Source organism: Sarcophilus harrisii, chromosome 4, assembly GCF_902635505.1.
Source record: "Sarcophilus harrisii chromosome 4, mSarHar1.11, whole genome shotgun sequence".
NCBI classification, from domain to species: domain Eukaryota; kingdom Metazoa; phylum Chordata; class Mammalia; order Dasyuromorphia; family Dasyuridae; genus Sarcophilus; species Sarcophilus harrisii.
The window spans coordinates 391738717-391762155 of record NC_045429.1 but is presented as its reverse complement, the minus strand read 5'-3'; the positions used below and the strand labels follow the sequence as shown (position 1 = coordinate 391762155).

The following is a 23439-nucleotide window of genomic DNA, read 5'->3' as shown; positions in this document are numbered from 1 at the left end:
CCTCAGAATTAAGTTTATAGTTATAGGTTATTGTAATCTTTGGTCACATCTAGACCAGAAATTTTCAATATTGCAAGCAATAGGAGTGATCTGTCATTTTTTTTAAACCAGGATTCTCTTGAACAGAAATGTATCTTTCAGTGAATTTGTATGTATGTGTGTATATATACATATATATATATATGTGTGTGTGTGTGTGTGTGTATTTTAACAAAGTCCTTACGCTAATATTTATGACTCTGCAATCATGCTTCACATTTTGGCCATACCCAAATGCTAGTTATTTCTCAAACTGGTTATGGTAACCTATCTCCTGAGACTATGTTTGATTCTACCTTTCAGAATCATTTTCCTCCCTTGAGTTCCATCTTTCATCTCTTGGCCCCTCAGCAAAAATGTTTTGGAAGCATTTAAAAGAAGTAGTCAAGTCAACAAGTATATCTTATATGCTTCTTCTATGTGTTTTGACACCGTGCTAAGTGCTGGATATACAAAGAAAAGCAAACACAGTCTGTGTTTTCAAAGAATTTGATGTCTACTGGAGTAGACTGTGCAAATTACTATGTCCAAATAAGCCAGAGACTTGAAAAATTGAAGGCAATCAACAGAAAAAAGTCATTACAATTACAGAAGACCAGGAAAAGCTTCTACAGAAGGTAAGATTTATTATTATACCTATTTTACAATGAGGAAACTGAGGCAAACAGAAATTAAGAGATATGTGATCAGGGTCACACAGATATTAAATCTCTTAGGTTGGATTTGAATTCATTTCCTTAAGACCAAGCCTGGCTCACTATACATACTGCTAGCTTATTCTAATACAACATTGGAAGCAGCTTTTTCTTTCTTTGCCATATCTGACAAAAGTATCTTAGGTCATATGGAATCACTTCACTAATCATATTTATCATTCCATTATTCACATGTTTACCTCTTCAAATACCCCTCCCCCCTACACAAACCCTACCTGCATCATCCCTAGATAAAAGAGTATAATAAAAAATAAAACATTTCCTGTGTACGTGCGATTACTGCTAGGAAGAAAGCAAATGAGTAGAAAGAAACTCCCTGCTTCCATCTTTTTTTTTTTTTTTTTTAAATTCGAAGTCATTGTTTGCCAAGCCTGCAAAAGTAGCACAGAACCAATTTATAATGGCCATTTCCCTATCATTTGAAGGCTGGGATGACTTGTATGCACTGCTTGTTGAGTCATTAACTTGTTTGTGTAGTGAATAGAGGAAAATAACAGGCTCATATCTCCTCCTCACACTAACAATAAGCTGACACATGCTTAATCAAAATAGAAGGATCTGAAGTCATTCAAAGAGGTCACTTTTCAAAGGAATAGTTGGGAAGCTTCCTTATAAGTTACATAAACTGAAGTCAGGAAAATGAGATAGTGCTCAGTCACTGTGACCCACAGATTCCTGGTCAAAGAGCCCACCTTCTAATTTTTCACTTCCCAGAGATCTTTGTATAAAACATGAAGACAAATCATATAGAAGATTGAAGAATTTGTGAGAGTAGAAAATAAAAGACTATTCTCATTTTTAGAATTTGATGTCTAGTCATAAATCCTATACAATAATACATTCTTGCTCACATGCCTGTCTTGGAGTTGCACTAGTGTCCTATTGGTTATTGATCCATTGTGGGAGTGAAATATGATAAAAAATGATTTTCATAGCTAAGAATCCATTAACACAATGTATGCAATATGCTTTGTAAACCTTAATATGCTATACAAATGTTAGCAATCATTATTATTATCATTTGACTAATTTTATCATAGCTGGGGGATAAGTCATCATGCTATTGTCCTATCATATTATATAACTAATGGCATAGATGAAATTGATAAATAAATATGTAAAACAGATAAAATAATAGATTTTTATAGTTGAAAAAAATATTAGGATATAAGTGTATGCTCTAAAGGTCAACTGAAAACATCTTTGGTACAACTCTAGTAGCAGGTAAAATAATAGTGAATCAATTAACAAATATTTATAAAATACCTAATATGTACTAGACACTAGACTAAGTGTGTGTCTAGTTAGGCATACCCATAGTTAGGGTTAGGCATACACAAAAAAAGACAAAAAACCAGTTCTGTTCTTAAGGAGCACACAGACTAAAGTGGGATATCACATGTAAACAACATGTACAAAGACTGTATTTGTATAATATATATGGATAATACATACACATGTGTGTGTGTATATATGTGTGTGTATATATATATATATATACATATATATATCACATTGAAAATAATCAAAAGAAAGAAAAAACTAGAATTTAAGGGGATTGAAGAAGGCTTTCTATAAAAGATAGGATTTTAGCTGGGACTTGAAGGAAACCAGATAACATATACCATATTCTTTTTCCACATAACTTTAATTTTCTCTAGTAGGTCTTTAGTTTTGAAATTTTTATTCCATGTAGCTTGAAGGATATTTACTTTTGTATGATGGAATTTATTTTAATATATTCAATTATTAAGTTTTATAGGTTAATTTATGTCTGGAAAATTATGAACAATAATTTATTCTGTAATACTCTTTTTTTTCAGGACAGCTTTTTGCTGGAGCCAGCCATGATATTTTAATGTCTTTTGTATTTATAATATAGAAATTTATCACTTTATTCCATTGAAGATAATAAACTTCTGCTATATACTTCTAGTAATGAGCTAAATAATGCTAAACAAATTTTAATGTGTACATTAGTGATTTGTTGAACAATTTATATTTTTTCATATAATCTATATTGGTTACTAAAGTTGGACTTCTTCAAGATAATCTCCCTATAATTTCAGGTGCCAATGCCTTGTTCCCGAATTGATACAATAAAAGCCTTTATTTCTACAAATAAATTGGCATAATTTAATCATTTATTTACTACTTTGGATATTATTGATTGAGTTCATAGATGTCATTTTAAAAATTCCATTCTTTGATTTTGGCATTTGGAAGTAAAGAGCTTTTCATTATATTTGACAAATAAAAATATAAATGCAACCACTGCTTGCCTAAGTGATGTCAGTTAATCATGTGCTTTCTATGAATCTGCTCATTTGTGTGTGTGCGTGTGTGTGCGAGGAAATGCTTATCTATAGCAACCTGGGGATGATGGCATCTACATTTCATTAATGTTATATAAGCTTTTGTATAGATAATTTGTAAATCAATCATGGTATTTTTTTAGATCTGATAATATGCTTCAAGACTCACATTGCATAAATGTCATTGCTAAAAATGTATTTTCATCTTTGGCTTTGATTCAAGATGCCATTGAGTCTCTTAGCATGTTCAGCACAGCTTCCTCTTTTTTTGTGTGTGTGTTTCATGTTTCTTGCCTTGGGAAATGATTTAATTTATAAATATAAGTTTCATTCACTAGTTTAATGTGACCTTTAAATTCATGCCTAAAACTTTCAGTCACTATCTTCCTTTAGTGTACATTATGAATTTTACACTTAAGTTCAAATATCATTTTGATATCATTGGAGAAAATTCCACAAGATGAATGATCTACTTCATGTATTTTTCAATGGATTCATGTGATTTAATATCATCCTATGAATGATATTGTGGTAGAACCATAATGAACTTAAATGGTTCCTCTGGAAAAAAATGATATATTTTATATGAATTGTTCTTAACATGTTTGTATTGGTAAAATTCTTTAAATTGGGAATATTTTCTGTGTGTGTATATATATATATATATATATATATATCAATCAAATATTCTATTGCTTTATTATACTTACATCTGTTATACACACATAAACATATATATTCATATATATATGTAGTAATCATCAAGGCAGTATACATTTGGGGTAGCTTTTTCAATAATTACCAAATTAATAATTAGCTAGTCTTTGTATATTTTTTGTTCCTCAGCCCACATATTGTTTTCTTAAAAGACTTTATAGATTGTATTATAGCACTTTAAATAGGAGAGTAAAATAAATTTTATTTTAAAAAATTCATAATAGCCATAAGAATTCAAAATGATATTTATTAAATTCCAATCAGGTCAAGAGTTAAAAACAAAGAAAAAAATTCTACTTTAGATCATAGTTTTCAAGATGATCTGGTTATAATTGTGTGCATAGTAAAATTTTTGTTTGATATTAAATTGTTTATTTTATTGTTTTATGATGCTTATACTGACTTTGTTTTTTAGCTTTTACTTTCAATTGTTGATGAAGGGAACTAGAATCCCTGATATGATTTAGATATCCAGATTTCCTTCTATGTGTTTCTATTGTGTTTACCAGGTAGATATTGATATAATATTAAAATATCTTTTCATAGATTTATAGTTTTCTCAGTTTGCTTCTACTATGGTGAAACTTCATGTCTGTCTTTACTGATATTTATTGATTTCTGCCTTTTTTTCTCCTATGGAGTATAACCATGGCAATAGATACTTCATTTAATACCATGTGTAGGTACTGAAATAAGATATGGTGGAAAGACCTCAGAATTTAGAGACAGAGCAAGAATTCTACCCTTGGTTCTCTCCCACTATCTGTGGGGAAATCTTGGGCAAATAACTTCTCTTTTCAGTTGTCTCATTTGTACAATAGGGGACAGGGAATTAGAATAAATTACTTTAGTTCCTCCTCGGTCTGAATTTAAGATTTAAAATCCCATCTCCTTGGGCTTTGTTGCTGGTAAGTAGGCTAGGCAACACTGAAGAAAGGGAGAGAACAGCCCCTGCTTCCCTCAAATTTCTTCTCCAATTATTTCTGAGCAAGCAAGCAACAGGCTTGTCAAAATGATTTGGGAGGAGCATGGTGTTAGAGCAGAAAAGTTCACAGAAAATACAAACTAACAATAAGGCTCCAATATTCAGACCTGTCATAGTAACCTCCTTGATTTATGATATTAATAGCCAAGATTCCTCATAAATGCAGCAGGAGGTGTGCTTCATAAATACACATATATAACTTGGCCCTGATCCCTAGCACTGGCTCTTGTAATCAAAGCCATTAGAAAACCTCTGTTGTGAGGCAGTGGAAAAGGATGGAGATGAAAACAGGGGATGGGGGAAGGAAGGCAAAAGCTCCATCTTCATATATCTTTTTAACCTCTCTACATTGTTTTCTCTCATTTCTTCTTCAATACTATTTAGTCAGGTCTTGCTGCTGATGTTTAAATTTCTCTTTTCTCTTTCCTCTCTTTTCCCCACTCCTCTCCTTTCCCCCTATTTCTGCCCTCCTCTCCTTTTCTTTTTATTCTTTTTCTTCCCTTCCTCTCTTCTCCTCTTCCTTTTCCTCTCCATATCACTGAGAGTAAATCTCAATGGAGCAATTGAGGAGCTACAAGGGGTTTGAGTATGGTAGTTACTGTTATAGGTGTCAGATGTATTAATGCCAGTAAAACACTGCTTTCTAAGTGATGACTGGTGCTTCATTCCCTCCACCCTCAAATATCTTTGTGGTGCTAATAAAAAAAAAGAAGAAATTGTGGTACATTAGAGAGAGGGTTGCCTTCTATAATTAGATTGTACCTTAAGCACAAGTCACTTAGAGGGATGTGAATTTGAAGCTGGAAGGACCCTTAGAGGTCAATGATTTGAACCCTCTCATTTTAGAAATCAGGAAAATGTGAAAGGTTAAACGACTTGTGCAGAATCACATGACTAGAAAGTGTTTAAGGCAGAATTCAAACTGATATCTTCCTGACTCCAATTTCAGCAGAGCACTATAGCCATTAGACCAGTGGTTCTCAAAAAGTTTGGTCTAGAGAATCCTGGGAGGTCTCTGAAAAGCTTTAAGAGGGTCTAAAAATTCAAAATTAGTTTTCATTTTTAATATGGTAAATATCTACAAATATAATCCACATAAACAAAAACTCTTTGGATAGACCCTCAATAATTTTAATAGTATAAAGTATAAAGTTAATAGTATGAAGTTTGAGAACTACTGCTAGACTATATTGCCTCTCAGGGATACTTAAATTCCCAGAGTCTCAGTTCCTCATCTATTTTATAGGGTCATTTTGAACATCAAATGAGATAACATGTAAAATGACTGGAAAGAATAAAATGAACATCTATGCAATGTCTATAACCTGCTAAACATTTTGCAAATCATTTGATACTCACAAAAACCATGCTCTGCAAATATTATTATTCACATTTTACTTTTCTGCTTTGGTACTGTTATTATCTGCATTTTACACTTGAGGAAACAGAGGCTGACTTTAAGCTATTTTCTCAGTTCCAAAGCTAAGAAGATCAAATTTGAACTCAGTCTTTGTTGACTTCAGGGCCAGAGCTCTGTCTACAATACCATCTAGCTGTCTCAATAGTAGCAGAAAAGTTTAGAAGAATTCTTTGTGCATTTATTTTTTTTCCCACTAGCAAGAAGAGGTGCAATTGAAGCGCAATGTAACAAAATTTATTTTCATGTCACTTTACAGTATGTTGTACTCATGTATACAGGTTGTATTTCCCTTAGTAGTTCAAATTCTTATGAAGTAAAGGCTTTGTAAAGGGTGATTTACCCATAGTAGATACAAAATCATTGTCAATTAGATTGAAATGAATTTAAAGAGGAAAAATATCAATATCCTTTTCCTTGGGGGTACATATATAAATAAATGAAATATACTAGATTTAAAAATTAAAAGTTAATTATTAAATCACTAGGTGATTCAACCCCTTTCTTGATCATATGATTCTATTCAAGGAAGGGTTCCGAGTTCAATATGTCCTTGCTCATGTGGCATGTGTGTGTGTGTGTGTGTGTGTGTGTGCATGCACATGTGCATATGTTCTCACTAGATAGAAGTGCTGGTGAAGCTCTCTATGATACCCAGAGAATATAGATATAGATATAGATATATTTTCTGACAATGTCCTGACAATGTCAACAACCTCTAATCTCATCTTGATTCAGCTAGCTCATTGTTCCTGAAGCAAGATAAATGGACACACTGGCTGAATGGAGCAAGAAGCCTGCTACGATTGTGGTGCCCTGGTACCCCTCTCTGCAGTTGCTTTATCAAGTTACTTTCACCCCAAACCACTGTTCATCTCTTTTTTTTTTGCAAAATCCTAGCTTCATAGAAATACAGAACTCAATGAAGAAAAATCCTTCAAGATTTAAACGATTTAAAAGATTTGCTCAGCATTCTTTGATTCCTATTTTTCAGTTTGTGTTAAATAATGTCAATCAAATAAACTGTCCTCTTGTGCAGCACATTATATGGTTCTCAGAAACAATAGCAACAAAATCCCAATCATTTGTGTTGAAATAAGTATTATTCAGATCCCATGGAGAAATGTATTGTGCTGTAGCATATTATTCCTTTTCTTCCCATGAATTCTTTGTAAAGTATACTATTAATGAAATGCATGAATAAAATATTAATGGGGTGGTCACATGGTGAGAGGAAGGATAATCTATGGTCAATCTGTATAGTTGTGGCTACTGTAGAGAAACCAAGAGGGTGGTCAGATAAGTCTCAAACTCGCAATGTGGGATCAAAACCAAGGTTAATACTCACAAGTGCAACCAGACTAAAACATAATTAAGAAATGCTTAACAAAATAAAATTTAAAATACTACAACATAGATAATATTAACTTACATTTTTTTTTAAACACAGTATGTTGCTACATGGATATTATGTGGATTTCTATTTGAGTTTGACAATACTGTTCTAGTAGACTCTGTGGTAAATTTATAAGAAATAAGGATGGGCAGAGCATAAACAGGAATAGATGACTTTTGATCTATTTCACTAGAAAGAGAGATAACATCAGTGATTCATTTGAAGATTTGAGTATTTGAGTGATATTCTTTCCAACACTTGATGAATGTTCAATGTATACAGAGGACCCATCTTTAAAGTAGAGCTTCTGATAAACTGATCCTGATCCTCATGAAAAGGTAAGATCCTGATTGACAGGGGCTATTTTGGCATTTTTTTATATCCCCAGCACTTCTCACATTGCCTAGTACATAGTAGTTACTTAATACATTTTTATTGACTTGATGACCAATAGAAGAATTTTTATGAACAGTCAGTTTTTCCCATGATCTGAATTTCTAGAGTCTATCTTGTGACTTTAAATCACTGTAACAACAGCAGAACTAGGAGAAAAACAACAACAATGGGAGGGATGTTTTTTTTTTTTTCATCCCCCTTGGGGAATGGAGGAGAAAACTGGAAGACAACATGGAGGAAAACATTATTCATTCCCATCATGCAAAGACAAATGTATAACATTGAATAAATGAAAAAGTAGAGATAACAGAGCTAGCATATAGAGTTATAAGATACACAAAACTTTACAGATGTTTTCTACTTAGATCTTTATAACAAAGTCTGTGAGACAGGTGCTATTATTTTATAGAAGAGATTAAATGACTTTTCTAAGGTCACATAGATGTGTCTAAGGTGGGATTCAAACTCAGCTTGACCTGACTCCAAATGCAGCTCTCAACATTTCTAAAATGGCATTTCTATGTGCAAAGTCTAGATTCTGGCCCTTTGAAATTCCCTACTATATTGGAATCCACAAAGGGATACTGATGTGGTTGGTCCTTCCTTGAATCATCCAAATCAAGATGAGGCTTGGAACACTTAAAGAAATGGAAATCTGTTTCCAGTGTCTTGTCTAAGACTTCATGAAAAATGCTTTCATCAGTTCCCAAACTGCTATGCCCCATTGGAAGTGTTGGCTTGAGCAATTCCTTCACATTCCATGCTAAGTGATAAGAGACTGCTAGAGCTCACATTAAACTTCGTACAATTTCTCCTTTTCTATTATTGGCTGGTTCCTTTCCTTAAGCCTGCACATATGAGAACTTTCCATTACACAACCAAAACAAAGCCAACAAAAACTCCTTTCCTTTGACCTAGCTGCTCCTTCATTTTCCCCCAGACCTCTCTTTGACTGTCAAACTTCTAGAAAAAGTAATCTATGTGTGTGTGTTTCCTGGATCCTAGCCATCCACTTACTCAATAATTACTTGGATTAAACTTTTTATATTGGTCTTCCTCACCTCCACCAGATGATTTCCTCATTGCTATCTCCAGTAACTTTTAAGTTGCTTTTTATCCCCTATGACCTTCCCCAAATTTTATTGCATGAAACATCCCTTCTTATTTTAGATGAATCAACTAAATGATATGCTTAGAGTATTAGACTGGGAATCAGAACAGATCTGAATGAAAATCTTCCCTCAGATATTAACTAGCTATGTAAGTATGGGCAAGACACTCATCATCTTTGTGCCTTGCTTTCCTCATATAAAATTGGAGCAAAAATAACACTTACTTCAAAGGGTTATTGAGGATAGGATATGATAAGGAGGTGAAGGTATCATGTGTTAGACACTGTGCTAATGTGCTAAATAATTTAAAAATGTTATCTCATATGTAAAACACTTTGCAAACCTTTAGGCATCAAATAATCTTAGTATTCTACTTCTAATTCTTTTCTTGGCTTTTATATTAATACACTTTCATAGTTCAGCAGTATCTCAGATTACTCTCTCCTTCTTAATCTTTGGCTGGCTCCTCATTTGGTTCCCATCTCTTACATGTGTACTTAGCAAAATATTTATTTTTTCAAGATTGAATTTTCTCTAAGTTTTCTGGTTTATGCAATCAATTTCCATGTAATTAATGCTTACCCTTATGTAGATGAATCTCAAATATATACATTATACATGCATATATTTGTATACCCCAACACATATATAAGAGCACATACATAGATTCTTATAATGTACATGTATCTCTGTCTCTCTCTGTCTCTGTCTGTCTGTCTCTCTCTCTCTCTCTCACACACACACACACACACACATACACACACACACATCCTCACAAGTAGATCATATGACTATAAGCATAAAATATTAGAATTGAGAAGAGACTTCAGAGCTCATGTAGTTCAATCTCCTCACTTTTGCAAATGAAGATACTGAGAACCATGGACATTATATAGCTCAGCCAAAGTCATATAGAAATGGAACTAGAATCCAAATCTCTTTAATACAAAATCCAATGCTTTCCATTGAACTGCATTAGTAGTGCAGAAGAGTCAGTGATTTCTGCATAATTTTTGTTCAGTTTTTTTTCAGTAATCATACATGTTCAATTGAATTCATCAGACATTCATAAAATGCCTATAGCTATGTGCAAGACACTCTTCTAACTGGTAAAAAATGGGCAAAAGATGCTATTCTTTTCTCCCTTTCCTTCAACCCTTCTCTTCTCTTCCTTTCCCCTCCCTCCCCCTTCCCCCTTTCCTTTTCCCTTTCCTTTCTTTTTTTTTTCCTTTTTCCTCTTTTCTTTTCTTCCTTTCTTTTTTTTAAAAGCACAAAAACTGAAGTGCCTTTATTTGGTGACAATTGTTTGTATTCCTCAAAGATGGCATGGCCTCGCTTGCATTTGAGTCTTATAATTGACTCATGTTATTTGAATGTTGCTTTTAAATTACTCATTTGAGTCATCATCCCCTCTCACAGTGCCTTTCAAACCCCTTGGGATGGAAACATAACCAACCTCATCACCTCAGCTTCTCAAGGGGCATTTGTCAGTAAACAACAGGGAAGAGAACTATATTTAGGAGAGTGGAGAGTCTGATGGGGTAAAGGTCTGTTGGTATGTTTCATGTTTTTCTAAGTTAACTGGAGAATATTCCATTCAGTGCCAACATGATGATGTGGCCTACTTTCTATCAGAAGAAAAGTTCCTAAGCGTTGATTCCTGTTTACACGCTACAGCTGGAAGGGAAGACTGGACTTGTTACAAATATATTTCAAGGAAGACCAGTGAAGAAAAGGGCAAAAATAGGATATTATTCTCCCCAAATCCTCTGCCCATTTGGGTTCTCCAGTCATGTTTTCCCCCCATCAATTTCTCAAGGTAGATGGCAAATCAAAATAATAATGGTTTCTTACAAGTGGAATTGCATGTTATTTTGTTTGACTCCCAGAAATCAAATTGCATCTGTATATTTAAACCCACAAGTAAAAACTTGAATATTATTTTCTGGGATTTAAAAATAATCTTTTGGAAAAGCTTCAGCCAGAGAAGCGAAGGGTATTTGTGTGAAGACAGACACCTGGTGGCTATTGTCTGGAACTGCATCCTGGAAAGCCCTGCCTTTATTTGAAAGGGTTATCCCTTCTGTTGTGGATTTGCAATTTTTCCTCTCCTGGGTCCAGACTGCTGTTGGTGGTGGACATACTGCAGCTGTGTGCAAATGAGTCTCAAGTTCAAGTCATGAGATTTCCAGAACAGCTACATCAACTCCTTGAAAGCTCAAGGTCATGAGTTCTCTAAATTATTTAGAAAGTGGACCAAAGTAACACGCTAACAATTTTTAAAAGCTATTAAAAGCTCTTAACAAAGGAGCTGAACAGGAGCCTCCATGTGCAGTGGTACAGTTTAATCTCTACCTAAAAAGTACAGAGCTCCCTCTGTCAGAATAATCAGCTTCTGCTTTCTTTTAAGAAGAAAAATAATGTCCATTGCTCTGGTGCTATGTAGACAAAAAGTTTGTGTGTTTAATTTTGACCTTATTCCTTCACCCATCACATTTAGTTCAGAGAATAGAGATTCCCCGCCCTTCCCCCCAAAAAAATGAACTAAGAAGAAAAAATATTTCACAGAAACAAAATAAAACAAAAAGATACTTCTCACTTCTTTTATCTGTTTTTTTTTCAAAGTAGCTCTGCGTGGTTTATAAATTTGGAGACAGGACTTTTTGTAGTCATTTGAATGGTTAGCAAGACAACAAGGCAGAGTATAGAGCATTTCAGTATGGGCCTCGGACTCCAGCATTTTCTCTTATTTTGGATTCTGCAGCAGCATATAAGAAAAAAAAAAAAAACAAAAAACAATTACCTGACTGGCCAAAACTCAAATATTAAGTAAGTTGACCTTATAATTAAGCAATTTGGTGGTTCAGTAGATAAAACTAGCAAGTCAGAAAGATCTGAGTTCAAATTGACAGCAAATACTTTATTAATATCTATGTGACCCTGGGCAATCTCAGTGTCCTCATCTTTAAAAAGCAGGTAATAATGGGCTTATATAAGGTCCTCATGAGAATCAAATGAGATAATATAGGTGTAATTCTTTTCAAACCTTAAATCCTGCTTTAGTCTGGGGGAAAGATCTGATTAATTAATTCCCATAATCAAATGATTTCAACCACTTGAAGGTGATCAGAGATTTAAAGATGAAAGGAAACACTAGAGAATATCTAATCCAGCACATATTTTACTTCCTTCCTTCTTTACTGTTCCTATAAGTTTCACATATGAGGAAGCTAAAGGAATTAAACATATTTCCATCAAAGTTAAATGATTTACTCCAGTCATGTATTCACAAGTGGAATTTGTGGATTTGATTTGAACTGAGTTCCCTTAAGGCAACATTCAATGCTCTTTGTACTAGGGAATCTTTGTACTAGGGAAATGCACTAGGGAATCATATTTTTGAAAGCTCATTAAGAAACTGGAGTTGGTTCAAAAGATAGGGATCAGAATAGTGAAGGGATTGGAGATATGTTATCAACAATGCTACTGAAGAAAATGGGGATGTATGGCCTGGCTACCAAGATGTATTTACATATCCAGTGGTCTTTATTGATCTTGCCAATGCATCAGTTCTTGTTTCTTTTCTTGCTAAATACAGCTGTTTTTGAACATTTCTGATGAAGTAAGAGACTTTGCTCAGGCAATGAAACCAATAGATCACTTTGATTGATAGCAAAAATGTCAGTACAGTCAATAGATCAATAGATATTGATCTATGAATTAGCTGATCACCTTGGATACTTTATGGAATCAATTTTACTGAAATTATCTTGTACTTTTATGAAGATTTATGCTTCAAAACTCTGTAAGGCAGATAGTATGAATGTTATTCTATGCATTTTGAAGGATATTTGAATGAAGAAATTAAGAATCAGAGAAGTAAAGTGACTTGAATAAAAGGACAGGACTAGTAAGTGGAAAAGCCAAGTCTTTTGGAATTTTCTTATCCTATTCTGGAGATTTAAAGGATGCTCTCTCCACTGACACATATAAAAATCCCTTCACATTTTGGCCTATAATATTGCTAAGCTTCAGTGACCAAAAATATCATCTAGTGACTAACCTTCTGATGATGTCTTTTGCAATTAGCTAGAGATCCATATATGGGAGGAATATAGTCCATCACAGGGTCAATAATCAGTCTTGCCAGCATGGCAGAACTTATCAAGTTTTAATTCACTGAGTTTAAGAAATTAGTCACCTGCATAAAAGGAGGACTTTACCAGTAGATTTGTATAGTAGACAATGTGAAGAGAGAAAAAGAAGATGGTAGATTAGAGATAACCTAGTTGAACTCTCTCAATACTTTCCTCCAAGCAACTTTATAATAATACCTCAAATCAAATTGTGGATTGGCAAAGCCAACAAAAGGACAGGGTGAATCATTTTTCCAGCCTAAGTAAAATTTGGAGGTTGGCAGAAGAAATCCACACATGCAGTGGCAGGAACAGTAACTGTAGTAGCAGCAGCAATTTTGAAGGCTAGACAACTAATTAGAAAGTGATTATAGGGAATCCTTGACCGGTACTAGGTACAATTGATACTGATTGGCAATTCTACTGACCACACACAATTCTGGGTTGCTGTTCCAGGTTGGAGAGATAAGTCACAAGGGCTTTGGTCACAAAGGAGCAGGAACTCTGGTTCCAAAGCAAAGAAGAGTGGACTTGTGACTAGCTTGTGACTGCAGGAGACCAAGGGTCATTCCTAGATAAAGACCAGAGTATAGACCAGGACAACAGTGACCATAATTATCTCATATCATGCCAACTTGCAAGAACTAAAAACTTACAAATCTCTAGAACAAACTCTGAAAATAGTAGTATGAAAAATTCTGAAGCTTGGGACAGGGCCTTTCTACTCCAGGTAAACAGAGCCCAGTGTCAACATTAAGTTCAAAGTCAAGAAATAGGCTGGGAACAAATGAGCAAACAATAGTAACGTATTTGACCATAAAAAGCTAAATTCAGAATGGTAAAATCAGAAGAAAACAATGTGAAAACAGCTATAAACAAAGGTTCTAAGAAAAATGTTAACTGGTTTCATACCCAACAAAAATTCATGAAAGCATTAAAGAAACAGATAAGAATAGAAGAGGAACAATTGGGAAGAGAAATCAGACATGAGAAAATTGTGAAAAGATTATTAGCATCTAGGTAAAAGAGGCACAAAAATTCCCTGAAGAAAAGAACTTAAAAAGCATAATAAACCAAATGGAAAAGGGAGGTACAAAAAAAATTCACTGAAGAAAATAGTTCCTTAAAAATTAGAATTGAGTGAGTGGAAGTTAATGACATCATGCTACATCAAAAACACACCATAAAACAAAGTCAAAAGAATGAAAAGAAAGAAGAAAATGTGAAATAACTCATTGGAAAAAACAACTGAACTTAGGAAAAAAGATTCAGGAGAGATAATTTAAGAATTATTGGTCTACCTGAAAGTTGTGATTTTAAAAAAAAGAGCCTAGATATCAATTTTCAATAAATTATTAAGTAAAATTGCCTCAATAGCTTAGATCCAGAGGATAAAATGGAAATTGAAAGAATACACCAATCATCTCCTGAAAGAGATCCCAAAATGAAAATTCCTAGGTAGATTATATCCAAATTTCAGAGATCCCAGAACAAAGAGAAAATACTTCAAGCAACCAGAAAGAAATTCAAATATCATGGAGTCACAGTCAGGATCACATAAGATTTAGTAGTTTCCATGTTAAAGAAGTGGAAGGCCTGGAATATGATATTCTGGAAGGCAAAAGGAGCTTGGATTACAACCAAGAATAACTCACTTAATAATACTAAGTATAACCCTTCAAAGGAAAAAATGGATATTGAAATAAATTAATTAAACATTTTCAAATATTTCTGATGGAAAAACAAACAAATAAACAAACAACCGAAGACTGAATATAAAATTTGACATTCAAACATAAGCCTCAAAAAAGCAAAAAATCCTAAGAACTTTATTATTAATAGAAGAGTTAAAAGGAATTTACATAGATAAGAGGGCAGAGATGTGAGAAGATTATATTAGGATGGACTTAAAAATGAAGGGATGAAAAAGGAATACACTGGGGAAAAGGGAGTGAGAGATGTGGAATGGGGAAATTTTTCTTAAATAAAATATGTATATAAGTAAAAGTATTTACAGTGGATAGGACATTTCATTTCATGATGTCAGGCAATGTTTAATTCTCATCATTATTGGACTTCCTTCAAAGGGGGAAGAATATTCACACACATACACCCCCACACACCTACATACTCAGTTGTATATAGAAATGTAACTTACCCCATAGGGAATTAAGGAAGGGAAGGGATAAGAGAAAGGAGGCTGAATGATAAAAGAGGACAGATTAAGTCAGGCAGTGGTTTGAAGCAAAATAGACTTTTGAGGAAAAACAGGATGAAGAGAGAGAAAATAAAAAGAAATAGAAGAAAATGAGTTAGAGGAAAAAACAGGTAGTATTCATAGTGTTTGTAGCTGCTAGAAGTGAATGGGATGAGCTCACCCCTAATATAGAAGCGGACAGTGGAATGGATTAGAAACCACAATCCACCAATATGTTGTTTGCTTAAAAGAGAAACGCTTGAAACAGAAAGTCACATACAAATTTAAAATAAAAGACTGTAACAGAATCTAATATAGTTTAGCTAAAAAAAAAAAAAAAAAAAAAACAAGGGTAGCAATCATGAACTTAGACAAAGCTTAAGCAAAAATAGACTTCATTAAAAGTGACAGACAGAAGAATTAAATTTTGCCAAAAGGTACCACTGACAAGAAAGGAGTATCAAAATTTTTACAGCAAGTTTCTTTGATAAAAGCCTTATTTCTCAGATGTGCACTGATTATAGAATTGAGCCAAGTTTATAAAAGTTAGAGCTATTTTCTTATTAATAAATCATCCAAGGATATGAACAAGCAATTTTCAGAAAAAATCAAAGCTATCTCTAGTTATATGAAAGAATGCTCTAAATCACTATTCATCAGAAAAAGGCAAATTAAAACAACTCTGAAGTACTCTCTCAAACCTATCAGAAATGATGAATGCTATAGATGAGGAGAAAATAGGTAAACTAAAGATCAATTGGTAGAATAGTTAACTGTTCCAACCATTATAAAGAGCAATTTGGAACTAGCCCAAAGAGCTATATAACTATGAATACTCTTTGATCCAGCAATACCACTACTAGGAATGAATTCCAAAGAGACCAAAGAAAAAGGAAAAGGACCTACATATACAAAAATATTATTTGGTCTTATCTTTTTGTGATAGCAAAAAATTGGAAACTGAGAGGATGCTTATCAATTGGAGAATGGCTGAAAAAGTTGTGGCATTTAATTGTGATGGAGTGCCTTTGTGTTCTGATAAATGATGAAGGGATGGATTAATTGAGAAAAGAATGTATCCTTAAGAAACTAACTATAAGAGAAAAATTTAGCCCTAGATTACTGTAGGCAGTATCTAGCTATCATGGAGACCAGAGATGTATAGAAATAGTAAATATCTTGGAGGAAAAAAAATATGTAAATATTTGCCAAATATTCTACTCATCAAAAATTTTAATAAAACTTTTTGGATTGAACCAAATTGAAACTTTATAGCATCTAAATCTATTAGCCATTTGAAATAGTATTTTTAAACTGGAACTACTTAAAAATGATTTATATTTTAAAACCAAAAACAATGATACATCATATTTATAGCAAACATGTTCCAGGATTTGAAATTAAGAAGATACCCAGACACAAATTCTTTTAGTCGGTTACCAACTAATCCTGGTACAAATAATTCCTGGATGCTTTCCTAGTGTTTTACCTTTACTAATTAGATTAGAAACACTATGGGAAAAAATCCCAATTTGATGCTCTCTATCTAAATGGACAGAATTCAGTTTTAATGCTGCATTTCTTGAATTCAGTCCTTTGAGCCAATCTCTGCCTCAGTTTCCTAAATGGCAAAATGTTGTTTAATGCCATTGCCTGATGTTTGGTGAGGATTTATTCTGCTTATAATACTTGCCTATATCAACATTCATTATTGCTCCCATCTGGGCTAATATCAGGTTCAAAGTCTACCTTTAACCAGAGTTTAGCTTCTGTGAACATTCAGACTATTTCTGCCCTTCCTGTTACATGCTATTAAGTAAGGAGTTTTCTAAAATAAGTGCTAAGTATTTAAGGCAAAGAAACCCAGCTGTGTAAATATAGTTAACACTCAGACGATTGTTTTATATTTGGCCTGACTTTTACTTGTCATTTCAGTGGGGTGGACATGGAAAGAAGTTTCTTTTCCCCATTCCCCACTCTACATCAACCACTCCTACTATTCCTCATATGTTTAATGGAATAAGACCATTATTCTCTCCAGTTCTGATGGGGTCAGATGGGTCCAACATCACAGCATCTGTTTTGTTAATTAGTACACACAAGGGGCTCTGGGAGAAAAGGCAAAAGAGATTGAACTGGCTTTTCTATTTCTTCAAACCTGAAGCTCATAGGACCAGAAAAGATACCAGTAGCCTTTTACCTTTCCATAGCTCAAAAAATATTCCTTATTTTTCAAACATATATTTATGACATAAGAGAGTTGAACTGGTGATTAAGAATGAATAATCAAATCAATTCACATTTATTAAACATCAGCAAAGCATATGTCATTGTGTTCTTATTAATTGAACAATTATTTATTGAGAAACTGTGATATTCAAAGCAATTCATTGGGTCTTAGGATGTGTGTGTGTGTGTGTGTGTGTATACATATATATGTACACAGAAATATAATACCAGCAACATATTTCTGTTTCACTGGAAAATCAGATGAAGATAAGGATACAGATAAGGATAAGACCTGTGATTTCACTAATATGTGATACTTTAAGGTAAAGAGACTCCTTCCCCCTAAAGAAGATATGTACTTTTTCTGTGATGCACAATCTTAGAGAATTTTCTAAAGAAATGAGAGGTAGATGTCTAAAGGGAACTTTGCTAATAAATGGTGAGATCTATTATGAGAAATCTTTCTTTCATCTAAAATTGATTCTGAAATCTAATTGATGGGTGACATCTATCATTTGACTAAAGAGAGAACACGGGATTTTCCATCTTTTTATGTTTTACTCATGTCCATGTACTCTATGATCCAGCCACATTGACTTATTTGGTGTTCCTCATACGTGATGCTCTATTTTTCATCCTTTTGCCTTATTGCTGGATTTGAATACTCTCTTATCTTGCCTCCATATTTTAATTTCCTTGGCTTCCTTAAACTCTCAGTCCAAATTCTAAGGAGGCCTTCTTCAGTCCTACCAGAAGCTTTTTAGTTCCCATTTGAGATTATCTCCATCTACTCTATGTATATTTTTATAACTATTTACATTTTGTCTCTTCCCATTAAAATGTTAACATTGAAACGGGGGACTGTTTTAATTTTTTTCCTATCTCTAATATTGCATTCAGTGCCCAGCACATAATGATTACAAAATTAATGCTTTTTGATGATGTGAAAATTCTCAAAACTAACTGACTGACAGTAGTCTTTTACCTTTCCATAGGTCAAAAAATATTCCTTATTTCTCATCCATATATTTATGGTATAAGAGAGTTGAACTGGTGATTAAGAATGAATAATCAAATCAATTTACATTTATTGAACATCAGCAAAACATATGTCATTGTGTACTTATTTATTAATAACAGATATTATTATTATCAGATCAGATCAGATATTATCAAGATATCAAGATATTATCAAGGAACAATCTTGAAATTATAGAAAACGAAAACTGGAAAAGTCCAGAGAGATCATATATTTTGTCCAATTCCCTTATTTTTCAGATGAGACAACTGAGTCCTCAGAGGTTAGACACTAGTCCAAGTTACATAGATAAGAATAGAGTTCTTTTAAAAAATTAAATAAATATATAGTTCTCTCTACTTCCATAACATGTCTATCTTGTGATCTTGGCATGGATGTAACCATAAGTTATATCAGCAAGGTACATGCTGTAACAAGTTCTATAACATACTAAAGGCTTTAACATATAAAAATGATGTCTTTCCACATTTAATTTGGCTGATTATAAGTAATCAGAAACAGTCTTTTGCTGGGAATATACTAAAGGCTTTATATGCTAGTTGCTATGTTATCAGCTCATACACTGCCAACTAATGAACAAAGAAAAATATGTCATAGTCCTCCATCCTGCTCTGCCTCTTTCTGTATCTGTAGTGATGGTTACAGGGTGATAAAAGACAAGGCAAAGAATGGTATATATAAAGGGTTTTTATATTTTCTACAAATATTACCTTTTGGTATTCTAAAGACAAGGCCCAAAGATTGAGTCAACGTAATACGAGAGGAAATATAATAATATTGATAATTTCACAATAAATGAAATCAAAAGGCAATAGGGAGTCATTGACAAATTCAAGGATTGCTCACAGATAATCTTTGGAGAATGATATCAAGATGCTGGCAAGATTAGTTTCATCATGTATTTATGAAAATCAGAAATACATCTTTGGGACATTGTCATCTCCCTTTGTTGCTACCATTATGAGCAGCAGAAGAAAGATAACCATGAAGATACTTGCACCTCATGAGCCAATATCTTCAACAGAGGAGGAGGAGGTAGAGAAATTCTATGAAAAACTAGTTGTCTTCCAAATTAAATCATTTTTAATATTGGAAGATTTAATACCCAGTTTTAGAAAGTCATAGGGAAGATGGTGAAAATGTATCGGAAAATATGACCCAGGATCAAGGGGAAAAAAAATCAAAGTCTTGTAAATGATAGAGGATTCACACTTGAATAAAATGAAAGCTTTCTAGAGAGCCAAGATATTACATGACACATGCAAAAATGAAATACCCCATATTTTCACAGAAAAGAAATGGCTGATTGTTGATATGAAAATCATTTATTAATTAGTTATCTCTATATAGTTAGATCATCAATATGTTAGGAATCAAAACTCAATGCCAAATTAAAAGGGTAAAAATGAAAATTATGACTTGTAATGGAAATACCTCTCACATGATCAATTTAAGCAAGCTAGGTTATTAAAAACAAAAAGAGTAATAGAACAGATATGGATATAACAACATTTATATAGAAGCTTAATGGATATAAAGTGATCATCACAAGGAAGTACAAGGAACTACCTCTTTCTGCAAACTTTTGCTCTCACTTGCTAGGTAGAAAGATATTGAAGCAAAAGAAAGGATGGGGTAAAATATAAATTAATTTATAGATTGTATAGAAGAAGGAGGGAAAGATTTCAACAATACTACCTTTAAAACAATAAGAATTAGTGGATGGTAAACTGAAGTTAGCAGAAAATTTGACCTAAATAAGCTGCATTATTCCAAAATCACTTAAAGGTTAAAAAAGAAGGAAAGTAAACATAAGAAAAAAAATTAATTGTAAAATAATAAAATATTTAAGTAATGCTTTAAAATTTACATATATTACTTCATTCTATCCTCATAACAACAAATAGAAGTAGCTGCTATTATTATCTCCACTTTACAGATAAAGAAACAGGACTGAGATTGAGCCCAGAGTTAAACAGCTGATAAATTTCCAATGCAGGAATCAAACCTAATTTTTTCTGATGTTTTATCTGCTTTGCCACCAGGCTGCCTCAAGATTTCTGTAACAAAATTTTTTTCCATCTATGGCAGTGGAGTCACCCACATTTAAATGTTAATACCAAAGTCCCTGATGCAAATCATAAGGAAATAGAAATTCACTTGAAGAAAACATTGATTGCAAAGATAACTAGATCAAGCACATACTCAAAAGGAATCTAGAAATGATATAGTTCTGAGAACACTGATATCCCCAAAAGGTCTTTTGAAAGAAGAAAAGATGATGGGCAGAATGATTGAAACAAATAATATACTTTATAACTAAAAGCAATATGACATCAATAGTTGCAAGATTTTATATTTGCTTTTTCATCTCTCTGAAATATTTATTAGTAATATATATTTATCATGGATGTCTGTGGTAAATATGTTAAAGAGAACAAACATAATGAGAACAAACAGCCTACATTTTTACAGTCATACAAGTGACTGAAGGTTTAGTTAAAACGATCCCTATCTTTATTTTTGATGTTTGCTTTTCCCCATAAAAATATTTTACTCAAACACCCCAAATGCTGTCCTCATAGTTCTCTCCTAATGAGAATCATTTTCTCAAAGGAATTCTGGGAACACATGATAATAACATAGGCTTCCCTGAAAAGCATGCAAAAGAAAGAACGTTTTTATTTTTTCCAACAAGCCTAGTATTGCTAATTACCAGACAGAAAAAATAGGAGGGTTTTTTTTCTGATTTTTTCCATTATGATCCATCCATTATGATCTATTATAATAATGGATGATTTCCAACTCATAACAAAAATGAAAGAAAGATTCTCTTTCTATGTGGTGAGATCCTCCAGGAACTCTTTAAAAAAAACAAACATAAAGATAGATTATTGCAAAGCTCTTAAATGAAGTCCTTCCATTAGTGGAGGAAGTGGTCAGACAACATCAGTATCACCTAGACTCTTACAGGTTCTCAAGTCAGTTTTGGAGAAGGAAGGACCAAGGTCACTTTTTTGAGGCTTGTGTCCCAACTTGGTTGGAGTTGCACCATTAAGGGCTGTGTACTTTTCATGTTACTCCAAGATCAAGGATCATTTTAATAGCATTTTTGTGCCTAATAGCAACATTGGCCACATTTTCTCCTTGGGCTCTGCAGCTTTTATCACAAATATCTTAATGAATCCTTTATGGATAGTTAAAACCGGGATGCAGTTAGAACAGAAAGTAAGGGTTTCAAACAAATGAACACTGTCCAATGTGCTCGATACATTTGCCAGGAATTTATGGATTCTATAGAGGATTAAGGGCCTCATATGCTGTTTTCTGAGACTGTAATCTGTTTTGCTATATATGAAAACTTAAAGAAATGGCTAAAAGACGTCTCGTTAACCTATTCTGCAAATGGAGCTAAGAGAAGCAGAAACACCAACTTTTGGGGACTTATGGCCACTGCTGCTATTTCCAAGGAGTGGATCTCCTGTATTGCTGATCCACATGAAGTGATAAGAATATGGCTTCAAGAAGAGGGCACCAAGTATAAGACTTTCATTTAAACAGTCCTCCTGATAGCATGAGAAGAAAGTTATCTCGCTTTCTACAGCCAAGCTCATCTGGCAAATCCCAAATACTTCTACTGTATTGTCCACCTATGAGTTAATTGTGTAGTTACTGGAAGACCATATGAAATGATAGGACCAGAAATAGACTTTAATAGAATAAAATGGAAAAACTTCCCTGCAGTTTCTCCACTGATGTTTAGAGTATTTAAGAGACTCATGCAGGAATGGCTGAAACATCTCTGACTTTTCCTTTTGGATTCATACTTTCTGGAAGGTTTTAATTCATTAACATTAATAGTTCATTATAATTTTTTTAAACTTAAGAATTCAAAATTAAACAGCTACTAAATTAAATCATATTAAATGAGGTTTTTAATGACTCCAAAAAAGTTGACCCAATAAAGCACACAGGACAAAAAATAAGTGGATGAAAGGTACATTTGTCTTCCACTGAGATGTATTATTAGGTAAAAAGATTGTAGAATTGTTACTTCAGAGTTGTTGTTACTTCAATAGACATCACATGTGAATAATGATCTCAATCTAGACATAAAGAAATGGAAGCCAGTAGGATAGATTCCATTTCTGAAATTTAGCAGCATTTTTTTTTTAACAACAAAATTCTCCTTGCACCAAATAAACATTTTTTGAATATAAAAATTCTTTTAGGGATACTAAAGGGCTTTGAATTTCTGAGCAATCAAAATTGCAGTAACAAAAAAGAGAAAATCAGTCCATGGAGCATTTTGCTTTCTAAAAAAAAAAAATTAGAAAGAAACAACACATTTTTAAAAGTCCTAATTAAATGCCAAAATGTAAATTCTGAAAAATCAGGGAAGGGATTAACAAAATTGAAAACAAAAATATCAATAATACAAATAGGAACAGTTTCTTAAAAAATGAATAGGTAAGTTATTAGCTACTTTGATTAAAAAGAAAGAGAAAAATGAAAAAAAAGAATGGAATATTAAAAAACTGAAGAAAAATTAAAGGATATTCCTAGAAACTACTTCTGTCCTACAATATGCCAATAATCATAGAGAATTATATGGAAAAAATACAAAATAGCCATATTACCAGCAGAAGAAATAGAGGTTTTAACAAACCATTGTTAGAAAAGAAATTGGATATGGCAGAAATAGTCTCACAAAGTGTGTGTGTGTGTGTGTGTGTGTGTGTGTG

The 23439-nt window shown here is 33.1% G+C and overlaps 1 pseudogene; it reads left to right on the top strand.

Annotated features, from left to right (window-relative positions):
• Positions 1-14064: 14064 nt before the first annotated feature.
• Positions 14065-22387, top strand: LOC100923564 (annotated as a pseudogene).
• The last annotated feature ends 1052 nt before the right edge of the window (positions 22388-23439 follow it).